Here is a 13,370-nt window from a genome sequence, read left to right as displayed (position 1 = left end):
CGTCACTTTGACCGTCGCAAATCCTATTCAGTATTTTTAAGTTATTTTTTTAAAAGGGCTTTTTGGTCTTTTTCCACCCTTTTACACTTATATATATATCTTGAACCAAGCTGAGGGCTTTGGATTTCTTTCAATATCAAAAACCCTAGAACAAGATCAAAACCCTTCTTCAATAAAATCAAGAAAAATCAAGAATCTCTCCAAGAGCCTTCAAGAAAGAGTTTCCTAAGGTATGCAGATATTGATTCTTGGGTCCCTTTCATCCAAGAAGCTCAAGAATTCTTTTCTAAATTTCAAAGATCTTATGTTTATGAGTTTTCATGATTTATGTGAATTGAAATTGATGTTCAAGTTAGTATTGAGTTTTAATTCATGATTTGTTTACAAGGTTTCAAGCTTTGCCCCTAGTATGTGATATTCATGATAAACCCTCTTCAAGTTGCTTGTTAAGTAATGTGTTTATGTCAATTGAGTGTAGAAATTGTTGAATAAGCAAAACATGCTCCCCATATGTTTGATAAAATGCTATGTAAAGGAATTAGAGCCATTATAGCATGTTGACTAGAAATCCCCAATTGTGTGCAAGCTCATGCATGCCAAGTGTTTGTTGAAAAGCCTTAGTGAATGAATTATACATGATAGCATGAAATTCCCCAATTATGTGTTCTTTAATGCATGCTAAGTGTTTGATGCAAGACCTTCTTGAATGGAGTATGAGCCAATAACATGTCTCCTTATATTATCACATGTTTATGATTTCTAAATGCTTGAAGAGATGTTTTACTGATTATGATAGTGAATGAATGTCCATGGTCATGATTATTCATGAATGGTTATGTTTTAATTTTATATTATCGAGTCCTGAGGGTATTTATACCCAACAAATTAGATGCAATCTAGAGCCCATGTCAACTTTCACGATAATCTTAGTCAAGCCACGATTCTCAGAACTCAGTGAGTTATAGAAATCAGTAATCTCAGACAGTTACAAAACTTAAGTAACCTCAGTATCTTTAGTACTCTAGCCTTAGTTCAGTACTCATCTCAGATCTAGTAGTGTTCAAGTATTTGGTTCATACCTCAGTAGCATTCAAGTAATCTATTCATAGCCCAGTATCATTCAGTCAGATAACGAGATTTAGTAGTATTCCATCACATAACGGAACCAAGTGAACTCAGCTTAACTCAGTTAGATCATTTGAGAAATATGATCAGTAGCAGATTCAGCATTGTTTAAATTCAGTTAAGAATCAGTTCAGAGTCTTTCAGTTGGGAGTAGGAGCTAGCACCAAGCCAGTGCAGGGATGACGACTTTCCTATTAGAGAGGTAGAGTCGTTAGCAACAATCCCTGAACTCTAGAACTGCGTAGCCAGCATAGAACCAGGAGTCACCTGTTAGATAAAGGCTTAAATATCTACGGACTTAGGCTTGACTTCCTGTTCAGGGTCACCCGTTAAAGAGGCTTGACCAGAGTAGAGGTCTTTGCCCGTGGCTTAGTATTAATACCCTTCTAGCTGGGGTTACAAGTTGGACCCCACCAGTTTAGATTTAGGGCATGTCGGTTAAGTGAGAACTCCCACAATTGCAGTTTCAGTATCAGTTTTTAAAGTTGAACTCAAAAATCAGGACTATCTGATACACTCACCTATCTCAGTACGAAACTCAGATAGTTCCATAGATTCATGGACCACCCGCTAGATAGGCTTAGTCTCTTATAAAGTTAATCAGTATCAGTACTAATTGATACGGAGATCACTCGTTAAATAGGCCTAATCTCAGTCTCAGATTCAATTGAGTATTCCCATTATCAGATCCAGAGATCACTCGTTAGATAGGCCTGATCTCAGTCTCAGATTCAGTTGAGTATTCTTATTATCAGATTTCGAGATCACCCATTAGATAGGCTTGATCTCAGTCTCATATTCAGTTGAGTATTCTCATTATCAGATCCAGAGATCACCCGTTAGATGGGCCTGATCTCAGTCTTAGATTCTGTTAATTATTCTCATTATCAGATTCAGAGATCTTTTGCTAGATAGGTCTGATCTCAAACATAATCATTTCTTATCATTGATAGTAAATTCAGGGATCATCCGTTAGAGAGGTTTGATCTCAGATTTAGTCAGTCAATTGTAGTAAGCTCAGAACTCAGTTATTGATATGAGTAGATTCAATTAATCAACTTTAGTATCATCAGTTTTTGAGATCACTCGCTAGATAGGACTGATCTCAACTTCAGTACTCAGTTATCAATCTCAGAAGTTTCAGTTGTTCAGTATCTCAGTATTAGTAGTGAGTTCAAACGTCATAAATCAGTACCCGAGTTTCAGTATTCAGAGTCACGATGATTTCAGTTATGGTTTATGCATTCATGCATATGTCCTCATTCAGTACTCTCATGATTATTCAGTTAAGTAATTGTTCATGTATAAGACCTTGCATTTAGCCTTACCTCATCTTGCATACTCAGTACATTCCCACGTACTGACGTATTTACGCTATGGTGTTTTACTTTACACCATAGGTTTAGAGGCACGAGATCCAGAGTACCCTTAGCAGCTTAGTCCCAGTCAACAACAGTAGACGTAGTAGTGAGTCCTCTTCATTCGAGGATGATCCTTATTTTACTATCGCATCAGATTTAGTTTATTTTCAGTAGACAGAGTTAGTTGGGGACATGCCCATTAAATCCACAGTTCAGATAGTCTAGAGGTTTTTCGGACAGATGTATCAGTATTCAGTTTTTAGTTTTGAGTATTTTAGATGTTTTGAACCTTATGGCAAGTTTTTCACCATTTTTCTACATTTATTATATTATATTATATTATACAGAGCTCAGGTACAGATATCAGTAGAAGGTTAGCTTGTGGTCCTTCGGGATCATGAGTACCGTGTAACGAGTAGGGGTAGTCTCGGATCGTTACAATTTTACTCAGTCCTCACAGTAGGTACCAACTCATGGGTTAGCTTGTGGTCTCTTGGGGCCATAAGCACCGTGTGGTGTACTCTCGGGGTATTACAAATATTCATTCAATTCAATTATTCTTTCTATTCTTGTTCAATTTTTTGCATTCACCGACAAACTTTATTTCAATTTTGAACAATATTCCAATACTATGAGGAAGGTTGTTACAAAACCTGCATCTTATAACAGCCCATGGTATGGTCCTGATCGTGTCAAGTACTTAGGCCCATTCTCTAGTGAATACCCAAGCTACTTGACTGGTAAGTTTCCTGGTGATTATGGATGGGGCACTATTGGACTTTCAGCAGATCCTTAAATATTTGCTAAGAAGAGCGAGTTGAAGGTGATCTACTGTAGATTGGGATCATAACTGTGTCAAGTCCGGTAAGGTTGTATGGTTTAAAGTTGGATCCCAAATTTTTAGCGAGTGAGGACTTGACTACTTAGGAAACCCAAGTTTGGTAAATGCATAAAGCATCTTAGGCCCATTTGAGCATGCCAAGTTGTGCTGATGGGAGCTGTTGAAAGCTACCGTATTGCTGGTGGACCTCTTGGTGAGGTTGTTTGCCCACTTTATATTTGGTAGCTTCAGCTCCTTGTGCTTGCTGATGACCCAAAAGCTTTTGCCGAACTCAAAGTAAAGGAAATAAAAAATGTAGACTTGTTATGTTCTCCATGTTTGGATTTTTCGTCCAAGCTATTGTCACTAGGAAAGTACTATTGGAAAATCTTGCAGACCACCTTGCTGACCCAGTTAACAACAACGCATGGTCGTATGCTACAAACTGCATTCTTGAAAAGTGAAGTCCTTAAAAATGTCTCTTTTGGCATCACATTTTGTGATGGCCTTGTAAAGCTATTATATATTAGTGTAGATTGAAGATTAATATGCTACTAAACTTTGTCAAAATATTCAGATATATCCTCCATAAAAGTTTAGCTCACCGATACCCTTGCCGTCAAGTTTTGGTTTATATATATCCCTGTTGTTAAGTTTTGAGTCATATATATCCCTGTTGTCATGTTTTGGGCCATATATCCCTGTCGCCATTAATTGCTTTGCTGAGATTTTCCAACCCACTTTTTTTTTTTTCTTAAGAAATTATATTTGCCACATCACTTTTTTATTACAACATCACATATGATTAAATCCACTCCTTCTTCTACACATTAAAACATCCATCAAAGGCTCTAGTCTACCTCACAATCTCTTTGGATTTTCTCTAATTTGTTGAAACCCCTTTATTGTATTTTCATATTCTTGCGTAACCGCTCCTCTCATACATACATACCTAAGTATAAAAGATATCTTTTTAATTGACAACTTTTTTTGTTATCTCTATATGGACTACCTCTTTTACACTTCTACATCTCAAATTCTCACTTGGGTTTTCCTTATTCTTCTTATTCTTGATGTTGGAATTGACGATGGTGCGAAAGATAAAGTCGGTTCATATTATACTAAAATAATTTGTAGTTGGTAAGTACTTTAGTTCTTGATTTTTATCACAATTGTGCATTGATTTTTTAGGGGGTGTTCTTGACTTTTTTTATTTTTCACTTGATGATTCTTGGGGTTATGCAAGAATCGAAAAATACGACAAAGGAATTTAGACAAATTAGAGAAAATTCAAAGAGATTGTGAGGTAGATGAGAGCATTTGATGGATGGTTAATGTGTAGAAGAAGGGATGAGTTTAATTATATGCAATGTGACAACTAAAAAGTGATGTGGAAAATATGATTTCTTAAAAAAAAAAAAGAAAAGAAAAAAGAGGTTGAAATTTTTTAACAATAGAGGCAAATATGATCCAAAATTTGACAACAGGAGTATATATGACCCAAGACTTGGACGGTAAGGACATTGGTGAGCTAAACTTTTAACAGAAGGTATATCTAAATATTTCGCAAAATTTAGGAGCATATTTAACCCTTTTTCCTTTATAAATTTTGTTTATTTGTGCAGTTCTCCATTACATTTGACCCTATTCTCGTTTTAATTTGTTTCCAAAAGAATGACATAGTATTGGTTGTACAGAGTTGGAGTTGAAATTTTTTATGTGGTTTCTCAAGTTATTTGTGAATCTATACTACCTTAAAAACACCAACTCAAAAAAAACTTAAAGTGAAATTACTAATTTACCCCTAAATAAAAAAAGAAACTTTCAACCAATGCTTCAACTTGAATTTCACCAACAGCCGTGTCCTCCACCTCTCTAAACTTTAATAACAGACACCATACTTTGGACCCTTCCAAACAACGCTTCAACTTGAACTTCACCAACAGTCGTGTCTTCCACCTCTCTCTGCTTTAACAGACACCACACTTTGCTCTGTTTTCTACATATGTACTTACAGAAACACCGCTTTCCAGTTGAAGCTATTCACCTTCTCACTTTGCGCTGTTTATACAAACAGAAACGCTTTTCACTGCTTTCCAACATCAACTTCTCTTGAATAAGGTATATTGTAAGTTTCAGCTTTCTACATATAAAAATTTGTAAGTTTCAGTCAATTGTATTAATGAAAGAGTTGGATTGGCAACAAAGTTTGGAAAAATAGAAGTAATTGGAGAACTCTACTGCGTTAAACCTTCATGTGAGGCCAACTTAAGGAGATTTGATGTTAACTATTGATTGACTTGCTTGGTACAATGACTTTTAGTGGTTTCATTTGGTACACACATAATGGTCCACGTTTTTTGTGTTAATTGGTCGTGTTGTGAAGAGCTATGTTACTTGAAACCTCCTAAAATGCTATTGTAATCGTATCAAGTTCTTCATAAATTGTATCGTATTCGTTTCAAATCCTTAAAAAATATATAGCTTTTAAAAGATATGACAAACATCAAATGACATTTTTAAAAGTCCCAAGGAACATAGGTGAAAAGAGGATTAGAATGTTGTAAAAATGAAGTTCTGTTTCATTCTCTATCTTTAATTCATCAAGACGAACTTCTACTCATCTGATGATAACTATCTTATTGTGTAGTATTCAACCATCAAATATAATTCAACCATCAAATATATACCCTGAACACCAAGGAAAAGCAAACTTTTGTTCAAGTTGAATAGCCTGAGGAACATGAGGCATATTTATCTCTTTATTTAACTTGATCGTTAAGAACAAATATTTACAGTTTCAATATCTTGTGTTATGAAAATTTTTTTTTTTACTCCAAAGGTACATAGTAATAGCATTTGATACAATATTCATTGCTAGATTAACTAGTTGAATTCTGCTTAAAATATCCTGTTTTTCCCTACCCTGCTATAATGGTTTTCAAGTTTTCATCAATTTTGTCTTTTATCTTTGTCCATCAGGCTTGCTGTTCGAATTTTATAATCCTTTTATGATTTGTTTGTCATTTTTAAGATGGAACAACTTAAGAAGCTGGCTGAAGAGGGCAAAATAAAAGAATATATAGGTCTTTTCGGGGCTTTAACATAGGCAATCAGGAAAGCACACAAAGTTTATCCAATAGCAGTCATTCAATTAGAATCGACGAGAGATGGAAAGAAAGAATTAACCCCAACATGCAGGCAGGGGCGGGGCCAGGTGGAAGCAAGGGTTCACCCATTTCCGCAGAAAATTACACGACTATTTAGTATATAAGGTTACTATTTTTCCTTCTTTATATACAATAGATGTTAAATTCCTTTGACTTCTTACTGTGTTTAGTACTTCTTCATATTTTAAACTCCCTTATTAAAAATTCTCGCATCATCATTGCTAGTAGGTTTTACATGTGTCCTGTTAAATTTTCTTTGAAAGTTTAAAAGCACAGCTTTTAAGTACTTAATGCAATATTCATCATCACTAGAACTTTCTGTAGGGAGCTTGGAATTGGAATTGCAGCATACAGTCATTTGCGAAAAGGTTTTTTTTTATCATCTGTCAAATGAAGTGTTCCGTTAGCTAGTTTGCATTATTTGTTTAACTAGTGAATGTATCCACACTTCGCACGGCTATAGAAAACGATAAATATCAATAATTTTATTAAATCTAACATAGATAAAAGAGATATTCTATTATTCTCTCTCTATACATATATGAGATTCACTAAAAAAAAAGCATTTGATTAGTAGTTAGGAGATGTTCAACAAAGTGATAAGTTATTATATTTAACTAAAGAAATTAAAAACTTACGACAAAATTCATATCTAATACAATATATGAGATTCAATTTAAAAAAGAGTTTGATTAGCAGTTAGGAGATTTTCAATAAAGTGATAAGTTACTATATTTAACTAAAGAAATTAAAAACTTACGACAAAAGTCATATATAATACAAATAAAGAGAAATAATAGAGAGAACATAACGAAAAATATATAAAGCAAGATCATTCTCTCATGTTAAGAAAGTAAAGGGAGAAAAAAATATGTCCAACAAAGTCTTAAGTTACTATTTTGAATCAAAATAATTATAAACTTACGAAATAAAAAATTTATATAAAAATAAAAAATAAAGAGAAATCATAGAGAACATAATGAAAAGAATAAATAATGTAAAATTATTCTTACAATTTTAATCATTAATAAAATAAAATAAAACGTACGAGATTAATGCATAATTTTTTAAGTTTTGGTCGATAACTACTCCTACAAGCCGATAACCCTTGAATAGCCTTCGTCTCATTCGTTGAGTCAAACCAAAGCATGAATACAATAAGCACCAGAAATGTAACAACGTCAAAAGCTAATGTGATTATTTTCACAAAGCTGTCTTATAATGTCGCTATTTATAGGACTACATTATGAAATACGTACAATAATATTAAATAAAATATTTTTTATCGTATTACGTACAATAAATTTTTGTAATTTGATCCTTTGTCGGATCCTCTCCATAGCTACCATTTTTAAAAACCATAAGAACAAACACTATTAAAAGAATAATATCTTTTGACAATAATAAAAATGATAGTGATCCACAATACCCACAATTTGTTGTTATTCAAGAATATATCATAATCATTGTCACTCTTCAAAGACTAATTCATTTCCATCTCTCATTTCAAATGTAAAAAGTTGAAAATAATATTATAAAATAAAAAATTATCATGTCCGGTGTATAATCTCAAGAATATTAAACAAATTTGTAGAACAAAAATTGAGAAACTTACCATTTTATTATAGTAGATTCACTTTCAAACACTCAAAATCTTCTTAAACTGTATTTATATATTGTGGACATTAACAATATCCATAGAAATTTATCCTATATTTAATTTCATGGTTATATAAAAGAAGACATAATATTTTCATGTCTATTGTATAACTTATATGTATCTCAAAAGATTAAAATTGAAGAGGTTTTTGGACTTGCTAATTAAAAGAAGCAATTATTTCTTATTATACACAATTTAAAATAAATAAATCCCCCCAATTTGATAATGGGGAAAAGCACGATGGAATAAATTGAAAGCTAATAGGCTTTTCAACTCTTCTTTAACTTAACTACAATAATTATTAATGATACTCAATAGAGTAAAATATTGCAATAAGAAAACAATAGAAAAAATCTCAAATATTTTGTACTCAAATGTTTCATCAAAATAAACACTGATTTGCTATGTTATTATTAGTATCTAATATCTATTGTTCTTTCACAGTTCCATCATTACTAAATACACTCTAAAATTAATATGCTCCCGATTTCAATTTGTCTGTCACTTTTCTTTTTAGGTTGTTTTAAAAAGAATGTCACTTTCCTTTTTCCACATGGAATGTTTAAGACCACAAGATTCAAAAGTCTTCTTTACTTTCTTAAACTCTGCCAAGTCAAAATTAAACAAACAAATCGAAACAAAGGAAGTAATGATTTAACATTTCCATTAAGAGTTTCCAACATGTCCTAACATTGTGTCCTTTTGTGCATTGGAAAACCGGTGAATTATATTTTAGGTGATAATCCCTTGAAGATGAGCTACATAGTGGATATGGAAACAAATTCCCAAGACATGTTCATCATAGAGTTGCATCAATACCCACTGGTAAAACAAAGTACTCATGCGCTGGAGGTTGGAGATGGAGAGACACCAAAAATGCCAATCCTCATAACATAACAGGAGCCATGGCAGGAGGACCTGATAAATTTGATAAGATCAAAGATTCGCGCGTGAACTTCAGCTATACAGAGCTAACACTTGCAGGAAATGCAAGACTTGTTGCTGCACTGGTTTATTTAACTGTTAGTGGTGGTTATGGTGTTGACAAAAATACAATTTTCTAAGGTGTTTCACCTTTATATCCAATGAGTCCACCACCACCTCCACCATGAAAACCATAAATGCGCGAAAATTCTTTATAATTCCAGCTGAAATTTTGCCTGGTAAAACGGTTGTCTTATGTACAAAATTTTGAGATTACAGACTTGTTTAACTCTATTTATCTTGTGACATACTACATAATAAAATTCTTGCATTGATTTTAAAGTGCATGCATGAATCGATTTGCTTTTCGATTCATCCTTGACCTCATTTAAGAATAAACAGAAAAGGCTAATCCCTTATGATTGGCAGTATAATGTGTATCTTCTCTTGTTCTGATCATGGAATAGACAAGATAAGTAATAAAAAAGGATTTTTGTTCAAGAATGAAATCTTATTGATGTTGTCCATATCCGTTTCATCCTTTAGAGCCATATCACATCCTGAATCTAATGAAATAGGATGAAGTCAAGAGATGGTATTTTGTATTTTCTATCAAACGCTTTCATAACCATAACGAAATACCTCTTTCGAGATTATAATAGTCAAGGTTTCTGTTGAAGTGTTCAAGACTCTTGCACTGCTTTGACTAATCTTGTAGCTTACAATCAGATTGAAACCATGTTTACATTTATTTACTTTTCCTATACTTCTTCCAATCTGAAAAGGCCTAGGTTCATGTGCAGTTAGTGTTATCAAAAGCAAAAGGCGCAAAAGAACTCTAAGATACGTTAGGGTTAGATACGCGAAGTGCAAGTTAAGAGTGGACTTTAAAGAAAAAAGGTGCAAAGAGAGAAGGAATACATGCAAATATATGTGTTTAGTACAAGACTAATAATTATAAGCATGAATGACAAACACATGAATAAAGAATATTTTAAAAAAAATTATGAGTGTGGAAGAGACTCGTCGGCAAGTAAAGAATGTCTTGGAGCCTTGATGACAGACTACAACACACATTAAGCGAGACGAAGCACTCAACACATTTTGAGACTCACTTCAGGGCTTAAACACATCTTTGACAACATTGTGTACAGTTTCATAATTTGCCTTGACGAAAACACGTAGTAAGGTTTATTGTGAGACAACAATTGACTGCCAATGAACTTATAATAAGACTGATATAACTTCTATATATATTCATTTGAAAGAATTGCATCAGAGTTTTGCCTTACAATGTATATCAACTACTTCTGATGCATAACCACCTCCTAATACTCAGAAGCACCATTAATATGAATTTTAATTTATTCTACGGGGATTGATTAAAGAATGAGTCGAAAAAAAACTTGGTTCTTTAGGTAACTATTGCTCATAGCAAGAACCTGGTTCTTCTGGGGCAGCTCGCCCACCTCCGGTTAATGGACTAGAACCCACTCCTCTTTGATTCAATAAGCACCTGAAATACGCCAGCCTGCGAGTAGCTTGATTTGGATTCTTGGCAATGTTGTCACAAGCAGTCCATAGCCTCTCTTTAGTGCAGAAAGTACACCAGCAATAACAAAGAAACGATGTTACGAAGAGAAAGACTATTGGATTTAACATGTTCAAAGGGCATCCTATTCTGGAACCATATATGGAGACATGTCATAACTTATAGTAGAAGTAGCAAGGAACAGGAGTAGACAAAGAAGTCATCTGCGATCAGCACGAAATAATCTAGCTTATGTGCTACTTAACAATGTTTGAAAAAACGATTCAAGTAAAATGCATGTCCAAACACAACTTCTCGTTCCAAAATTTTCAGCTTCGAAAACTCAAATTTTCTAGTTTCAACTTCAAAATCTATGGCCTAACGGGAGCTAGATTTCAGGAAGATAATTCAATAAGAGAGTCAGAGAAGGATTACCTGTAGCTGCTGCTGCACGAGGCCATATGGTTGTTTCGATGTTTGATCCATCAATATGCTCACCCCACATACATACTTCACCACCAATAAATTTGTAATATTAGTTAGTGGCTCATTTGAATAGAAATCATGCCATGGCTTATCTGTATGGTCCAAATACTACTTGTCCTGGTTGCTAACGATGAGCCTGCCAGATATAATACAAACACAAGGTTAGTCCATCAAATGTTTTTACAAAAAGTTTTCCAACCAATTTGGTAACACCTAATTTCTCACTTTTTGAATCACCTTAATGCCAATGTCTGTTAAGTTACAAGATACTAAGAATAAAGGAAATGAAAAAATACAACAGATGTACGAACTAATATGGAGCTTCCAGCTTATACCAAGAGCTAAAAGGATGTACCAGTTGTGAACTATAGTTTTTCGGCTTAACTTGTCGGCTTGAAAAAAAGGGTTAACGGTGGTTGAAGAGGAAAGAAGGAAAAACCGAAGGGTTTTTTTGAAACGACAAGAGTTAACTATTTCTGGCGCTATGTGTGAGTGGTAGCAATAAATGGAAATTAATGGGTTTATTAATTAAGAAAAACAAATGAAAAAAATTAAAAGAAAAGAATTAAAATGGAGAAAAATTTCAAAAAAATCAGAAATTAGATAAATAGGAATGCTGGATTTTGAGGAATGCCACATCAGCATGCCTCTAGTCCTCCTTTATATATATATATATATATATATATATATATATAGATTGTGTGACAATTTATCAAAAAATTAAATTATTAGCGAAAATGCCCTTTAAGGCTTGATTCTTTTTCATGCGCTAAGCACTTGAAAATTCTTTTTATTAGTCAATGAGGGTGGTGATATTATAACTCGAACCTCTTGCCCACTCTAAAATCATGTTTGTAACGACTCATTTTGTTGTTACTAAATTATCCATGATAAATTTATGAAAATTCTTAATTTTTCATTTCTCAATATTAGCTTGAGTCCAAAATAGCCATCATTTTGTTCATTTTGTCAACTCAAGATTTTCAAAAAAGATTTTAGCCTTTCGATGTGCCTAGATAGACTCAATCCTGATTAATTTAACTATCCATGAGTACTAATATCAATTCTTTAGTTTAAGTTCTTTAGGTAGGAATTAAGGTCGTCTAATATCCCTAGCACAAAGTTAAGTTGAAAACATTCTTACCGATAGAGTTCAATATGAGTTTCTATTAGGACCAACTTCAAACGATCATAACTCTTAAAATATAAGGAGTTAGGGGGCTCAATACCCACAAAATTGAAGAACTCTGAACCTTCTTTCCAACTCAATAAACTTTTCATTAATTTGAGTTTGAAATAAAATGTTATAACCATTTTACTGAAAATTGTGCAAATTGAAATGAAAATTTTGTTGTAGCAATAATTTTGATTGTAGTTTAATTAGTTTTAGCTATTTTCAGGTCCAAAAGCCAAAAACTTCATTCCTCAACCCTAGAGAGGTGATTTTTCAAGGTTTAGGGTAAAAGTTCTTCGTTGAGGTAAGTTTTTCCATCATCTTCTTCGTCTTTTCATCCATTAATATCTTAGAATTCTTAGAAAGACCTTTAGTGGTGGATTTCTGGGAAAAACTTATTGGTGTTCTTAATATCACATAAACCTAATTCTACATTATAGATTAATGACTCCTAACATGAATTTGGAAAAATATATTATGAATTTTGATGGTTAGGAACCTTGAATTCCATAAAGATGAGACTTTTAACATAAAACTTCATTAATGGAGATAGGTTAAGATTGAAAGAACTTGCTAATAGTATATTGACCTTGCATAATAATATAGACTCTGGATTAAGGATAAAATAGTGGGTTTGAATTTTCAAGATATTTGTTTGAAGAGTAATTGTTTAATTACTCTTATTATTGCTTGATTTTTAGATGATTGATTATTCCAAGGCATAAAGAAAAGGAAAGAGCATCCTTGTCATGACTTATTTCTTTCAAAAGCTTGGCATCCAGATAGACTAGGTTTAATAAGTAGAAGAGTGTGTTACTTCATATTTTCATAACATATAGTTAATGGGAGAAAATATGTCAAGGTCAGCGGGCATGGAGTTGAGCTGGATAAATATATATAAATTTACTTTAATCTCAAAAATTATGTTATTTGATCGGTTATGTGATATTTTATGATATTATTATGTGTTATTTTCCTGAAAGGGGATTGTTGTGAATATAATATGTGGACATTATTTCTTAGTTTTTCTAGTGATAAACCTAGTTGAATTATAAAGGTAATAATTTGTACATTGTGTCAAGATGATAGTGAGGTCTACGAGGTAGATGATTCGAATCA

At 33.0% G+C, this 13,370-nt stretch overlaps 1 pseudogene; it reads left to right on the top strand.

The window, feature by feature from the left end:
- The window catches only part of LOC107861421, a 48,112-nt pseudogene extending 44,342 nt beyond the window's left edge, over window positions 1-3,770 (top strand).
- Window positions 3,771-13,370: the final 9,600 nt, after the last annotated feature.

Source organism: Capsicum annuum, chromosome 1, assembly GCF_002878395.1.
Source record: "Capsicum annuum cultivar UCD-10X-F1 chromosome 1, UCD10Xv1.1, whole genome shotgun sequence".
Taxonomy (NCBI): Eukaryota; Viridiplantae; Streptophyta; class Magnoliopsida; order Solanales; family Solanaceae; genus Capsicum; species Capsicum annuum.
Note: the sequence above shows the minus strand (reverse complement) of the source record. Positions and strands in the feature narration are given on the sequence as shown.